This window comes from Nicotiana attenuata, unplaced genomic scaffold, assembly GCF_001879085.1.
Source record: "Nicotiana attenuata strain UT unplaced genomic scaffold, NIATTr2, whole genome shotgun sequence".
Lineage (NCBI taxonomy): Eukaryota > Viridiplantae > Streptophyta > Magnoliopsida > Solanales > Solanaceae > Nicotiana > Nicotiana attenuata.
Window position 1 is genome coordinate 80,335 of NW_017673218.1, and position 6,115 is coordinate 86,449.

Here is a 6,115-nt window from a genome sequence, read left to right on the forward strand (position 1 = left end):
AAAAAAAAAAAAAAAAAAAAAAAAAAAAAAAAAACTCTCAGTCTGCTTTTTATGTTTATTGAATTATTGTTCTTTTTTAATAAGATCTTCTTAGGAATAAACCAACCAAACTTATTTGCCATAATCGATAAAAAAAAATTATGAACTTCTTAATTTTTAGAGACTTATTAAAGTCTCCGGTAGAAATGACATCAGGTAGCCACTCTAAATGACTGCTATTTAATTAGCCAGTGAATCCTGAATTTTCTGGGACAAAATATTCTGAATTATCCTGAAGTTACGATTTTTAATTCAAAATTTCAGGACAAAATAAATACTATTTAAATAGTATCTTTAAAAATGAATATCTGTGCACTTGCCCCACCATGCCACATTCATTAATTGCTGGAGGATGCTACTATTAGTGCAAGATGAATAATGTCCCGAAAATAGTACTCCCTCCGTTCATTTTTACTTGTCCACTATGGACTTTAAACACCCTTTAAAAAATAATAAATGGAATGCATAATTTACCATGATATCTATATTAGTTGATGCATATTTTTAATGGATTTGAGAAAATAATTTGAAATGAGTAATCAATACTGAGGGTATAGCAGGAAAAAAGAAATTGTCTTCTTTTGATATGCTAAAAGCGATAAGTAAAAGTAAAAATCTATTTTTAGAATAATGGACAGGTAAAAGTGAATTCGAAGGGAGTATATAGAAATTGGAAAGCACTAACGCCTCTTTTTATTGATGGATAGGTAATAATTATGCTAGCTATATATAAGGTTGTTAGTAATTGCTAAAGCAATAAGTGAAAATGTGATGACCCAAAAGGTCATCTTCTGTTTTAGAACTCGATTCCGTGTTTCGAGGCCTTAAAAACCTCATTTTATCTCTCCTCGATTTGTGTGCACAATCCGGGCGTATATCTGGAAAGTTTTTATATGAAAATGAGGAAATAACAATTTTTGGCCTAAAAAGTTAATTTTTCTTGACTTCGGTCAACGTTTTGGGTAAACGCACCCGGACCCGTGTTCAGACGGTCCAGGTGGGTTCGTAGTAAAATATGGGACCTGGGCGTATGCCCAAAATCGAATTCCGAGGTCCCTAGCCCGAGAAATAAATTTTTGATGAAAATCGTAAAACTGAAATTATAATGGTTTTGAGAAAATGGTTAATAGTTGATCTCGTTGGTATTGGGTCCGTATTTTGGTTCCGGAGCCTGTTACAGGTCCGTTATGATATTTATACCTTATCTGTGAAGTTTGGTGAGAAATGGGACTGATTTGACGTGATTCGGACCCTTGGTTGAGAAAATAGAAGTTTTGAAACTTTCTTGAAAATTTCATGCAATTTGGTGCTAAATTCATAGTTCTAGGTGTTATTTTGGCGATTTGATCGCACGACCAAGTTCTTATGATGTTTTAAGACTTGTGTGCATGTTTGGTTTGGAGCCCCGCGGTCTTGGGAGAGTTTCGGATAGGCTACAGAGTGATTTGGAACTTAGAAAAGTTGCTGGTAATTCTTCATCTATGTTGCAGGCCTCAGACCTCGCAGATGCGAGGTCAAGGTTCGCGTTTGCGACTACTGTGGAGGTCGCATTTGTGAGGCCTTCATCTCAAATGTGAAGGAAGGCTAGGCCAGCAGTTCTCGCATTTGCGAGGTTACCGTCACAATTGCTAAGGGAGTCTAGGAAGGGTCAGGATCGCAAATGCGAACTTTTACTCGCATTTGCGAGGTTCAGTGATCGCAATTGCGACACTTTCCTCGCATTTGCGAAGGCAGCAGGACTGTGAAGGGCTTCGCAATTGCGATAGCCCCTCCGCATTTGCGAGCTTTGCAATTGCGAAGCTCAGGTCGCAAATGCGACATCTGCAGCTTATAAGTTAAGACTTGGACGAGATTTTTCATTTATTCTCCCATTTTTCAAAACCTAGAACACAAGAGGCGATTTTCCAATGGCTTTTTCTTCCCCAAATCATAGGTAAATGATTCTTAACTCATTTCTTTCAATCTTTTACTTCTTTTCACAAGATTTTATCCTAGAATCTAGGGTTTTCATGGTGGAATTGGGGATTTTTGGGTAGAACTAAGGAATTTCAAAATTTGGGGATTTAGACCTCAAATTGAGGTCGGATTCCAAATCAATTGTATATCCAAGCTTGGGGGTTAATGGGTAATCGGGTTTTGGTCCGAATTTCGGGTTTTGACCAAGCGGGCCCGGGGTCGGTTTTTGACTTTTTGGGGAAAATATTGGAAAATTTATACTTATGCATTGGAATTGATTTCTTTAGCCATAACTGATGTTATTAAGTTAACTATGACTAGATACGAGTGGATAGAAGTTGGAATCTAGAGGAAAAGAGGTAATTGAGCTTTGAGTTAGCTGTTGGATTGAGGTAAGTGTTGTGTCTAACTTTGACTTGAGAGATTAGGGATCCCGGCTTAATTTCTATGTGAAAATCCATGTGTGTGGCGTATAGGTGAGGTGACGAGTACCTATGCGCCGCCAAAATTATTTGTTTAGCCTTTTCCCTTCCCCGTTTCTATTATATTTTTTTCCTGTCTTAACTGTTACGTGCTTATTGGTGCTTCCATGTTTAATTGCTTCTTGTTAGATGTTGTTTTCTTATTTGAAGGTAGTAACTGTTTCGTAGTTTTATTGTGTTACATTATTGGTTTAAGTTGGTTTATCGGTGTATCATGGTATATGTTGGTTGGTCTCGTTATGTAGTAGTAATTGAGTGAAGTTTCATAAGTGTATAGCCTTCTATTGTTTTGGTTTGAGGCATAAATATTGTGGAGGGTTTTGAGCTGAATTGTGAAATACTTGTTCTTATTGTGTGATTGGTATTGATATGGTGGGATCAGGTTGCACGCCGCAACATGAGGAATAAGGGTGAAATGTGATTGTTTGGTAGGATCGGGTTGCACGCCGCAAAAGGAGTAATAAGGGTGGATTGGTGGGATTGGGTTGCACCCCGCAACAGGAGGATAAGGGAGATATATTGAGGAGTAATAAGGGTGGACTGGTGGGATCGGGTTGCACGCCGCAACAATAGTAATAAGGGTGAATGTTCATATTGTTACTGATTATATGGTGGGATCGGGTTGCGCGCCGCATCATTTTGTTGTTTATGTATTCTTCCTCTACCGTGATTTTATTCTGTAGCATTGTAACTCTCTTAAGGATTGGTTATAGCTGAGTACTGGCAAGATAATTGAGTTCCGTATTTATTTACTGCAAGCTATTGTTCCATTTCGTTCCGTACTTCCTTTTTGCGTTATTATAAATTGTATGAAGGTTATATCGTAAATGCCCCGCTGTATCCTCGTCACTACCTCGTCGAGGTTAGGCTCGGCGCTTACCAGTACATGGGGTTGGCTGTACTGATACTGCACTCTACAGTTTCTGTGCAGATTTTGGAGCTGGTTGTGGCTGATCGAGAGGTCGGTTGCAGATACTTCACCTAGGATACCTAATGTAGTCCTGCTGGCGTCCGCAGGCCCTGGCGTCCCCTTCTATGTTTCTACTTTCCTGTTTTCTTTTCTTTCGTGTGAGATATGCGGGTTATATGTTCCATTGTGCCGAAATGTGAGGTGCAGGTGGTGATGATCACCCCGGGGTATGCGCTAGCGCCCTTGACAGGCACTCCAGATCTGTATGGGCGGGTTGTCCCTCGCATGTAATTTTCAGACTAGTATTTGTAGTAATTCGTAGTATGTTCGTGGATGGTGACACCGGTTTCTGGGTGGTAACAGTTTCGTTATTGTTAATAGTATATAGATAATCGGTCAATTATGTACTTCCGCATTTATTTCAGTTTGATTTAGTTTTGTTAAATTTTAACTTATACAATGTAAAGAAAAAAGGTGAATATAACTCTAACGTTGGCTTGCCTAGCGAGTGCGATGTTAGGCGCCATCACGGTCCTGACAATGGGAAATTCGGGTCGTGGCGAGTTGGTATCAAAACACTAGGTTTCCTAGGTCTCACAATTCACGAACAAGCTTAGTAGAGTCTGAGGGATCGGTACAGAGACGTCTGTGCTTATCCCTAGAGGCTACAGAGTTAGGAACAATTTCATTTCTATTCTTCTCCGTCTTGCGATTTGGTCTCCCAATGCTAATTGAACTCTCAACTCTTGTTCCTTCGTAGATGGCGAGAACACGTACCACTTCATCCGCAGATGAGCAGCCCGAGCACCCAGTGGAAGCTCCTACAAGGGGTAGAGGCCGAGGCCGCGCTAGAGGCCGAGGCAGGGGCAGGGCTCAGCCTAGAGCTCGAGCAGCAGCACCAGCGGGGGAGCCTCAGGTAGAGTTTGATGAGGAGGCTCCGGCCAGGACCGTTCCAGCAGGGCCACCTCAAGCTCCAGAGGGGTTCATCGCTACCCCGGTACTTCAGGATGCTTTGGTCCGTCTAGTGGGCCTTATGGAGAGTATTACTCAGGCCAGTACATTCCCTGTAGCACCAACCGTCTCTTGGGCTGGGGGAAGAGGACAAACTCCCGCTACTCACACTCCAGAGCAGATGGCTTCCCAGTTTCAGATCCCAACAGCTCAGCCAGTTGGGGTAGTTCCGTCGGGTGTTGTAGCACAGACCAGCGATGGATTAGCTATGTCTTCTGAGGCCTTGTGGAGATTGGATAGGTTTACCAAGCTTTTCACCACTACCTATGGCGGTACATCTTCAGAGGATCCCCAGGACTATTGGGACAGTTGCCACGAGGTATTACGGAACATGGGGATAGTGGACACCAATGGGGTCAACTTTGCTACCTTTCGTCTGTCAGGTTTCGCCAAGAAATGGTGGAGGGATTATTGTTCGGACAGACCAGTTGGGTCACCAGCTCTCACTTGGGACCAGTTCTCTCAACTATTTTTTGAGTAGTATCTTCCTATCACTCAGAGAGAGGACTATCGAAAGCAGTTCGAGCGCCTTCAGCAGGGTTCTATGACCGTCACTCAGTACGAGACTAGGTTTGTTGATCTGGCCCGTCATGCTCTTCTTATACTTCCTACCGAGAGAGAGAGGGTGAGGAGTTTTATTGAGGGACTCGCTCAGCCTATCAGATTGCATATGGCTAAGGAGACATGGAGTGAGATTTCTTTCCAGGATGCAGCCAATGTGGCCAGACGAGTTTAGATGGTTTTAGCTTAGGGGTCTGACAAGAGGCCTCGTCACTCCGGTGGATTCAGTGGGGCCTCATCTGGAGGCCGGGGTACTTTTGGTAGAGGCCATCCTCCTAGGCCGTTTCATTCAGCACTTCAGACATCCCATGGAGCTTCAAGGGGTCGTGGTTCTTATGTACCTCCTTTAGGGCAGCCAGCTTATAGTGCACCGCCAGCTCCTATCAGAGCACCTCCTCTTCAGAGTTATTATCGCGGTCAGGCGGCGCTTAGGGTCGGTCTCAGTTTCCTCAGCCATAGTATCAGGATAGATGTTTCGAGTGTGGTGAGTATGGGCATATCCGCAGGACCTATCTGAGATTAGTGGGTGTTCAGTCACAGCAGCAGGGTTCTCGTGCCATGATTTCGGCACCGCCCGCCCAGCCAGCTAGAGGTAGGGGTCAGGGAGCCAGAGGTAGGGGTCAGCCCGCTTGAGGTAGAGGTCAGGCCGTTAGAGGTAGAGGCCAGGCCACTAGAGGTGGAGGCCAGCCAGCAGGAGGCCGTCCCAGGGATATGGTTCAGAGTGGTGGGGCCCAGCCCCGATGTTATGCCTTCCCAGCCAGGCCTGAGGCTGAGGCATCCGATACCGTTATCACAGGTATTGTTTCGGTTTGCAGTAGAGATGCTTCAGTTCTATTTGATCCAGGGTCTACATACTTCTATGTTTCATCTTATTTTGCTTCATATTTGGTTGTGCCTCGTGATTCTTTAAGTGCTCCCGTGTATGTGTCCACACCAGTGGGAGATTCTATTGTTGTAGATCGTGTCTATCACTCGTGTTTAGTTATTATTGGGGGTATTGAGACTAATGTAGATCTGTTACTTCTCAATATGGTTTATTTCGATGTCATTTTTAGGGATGGATTGGTTGTCACCTTATCATGCCATATTTGGACTGTCACACCCAAGACCCGTGACCTTTAACCATTGCCCGGGGGTTTGCCCGTCGACTTTAGAG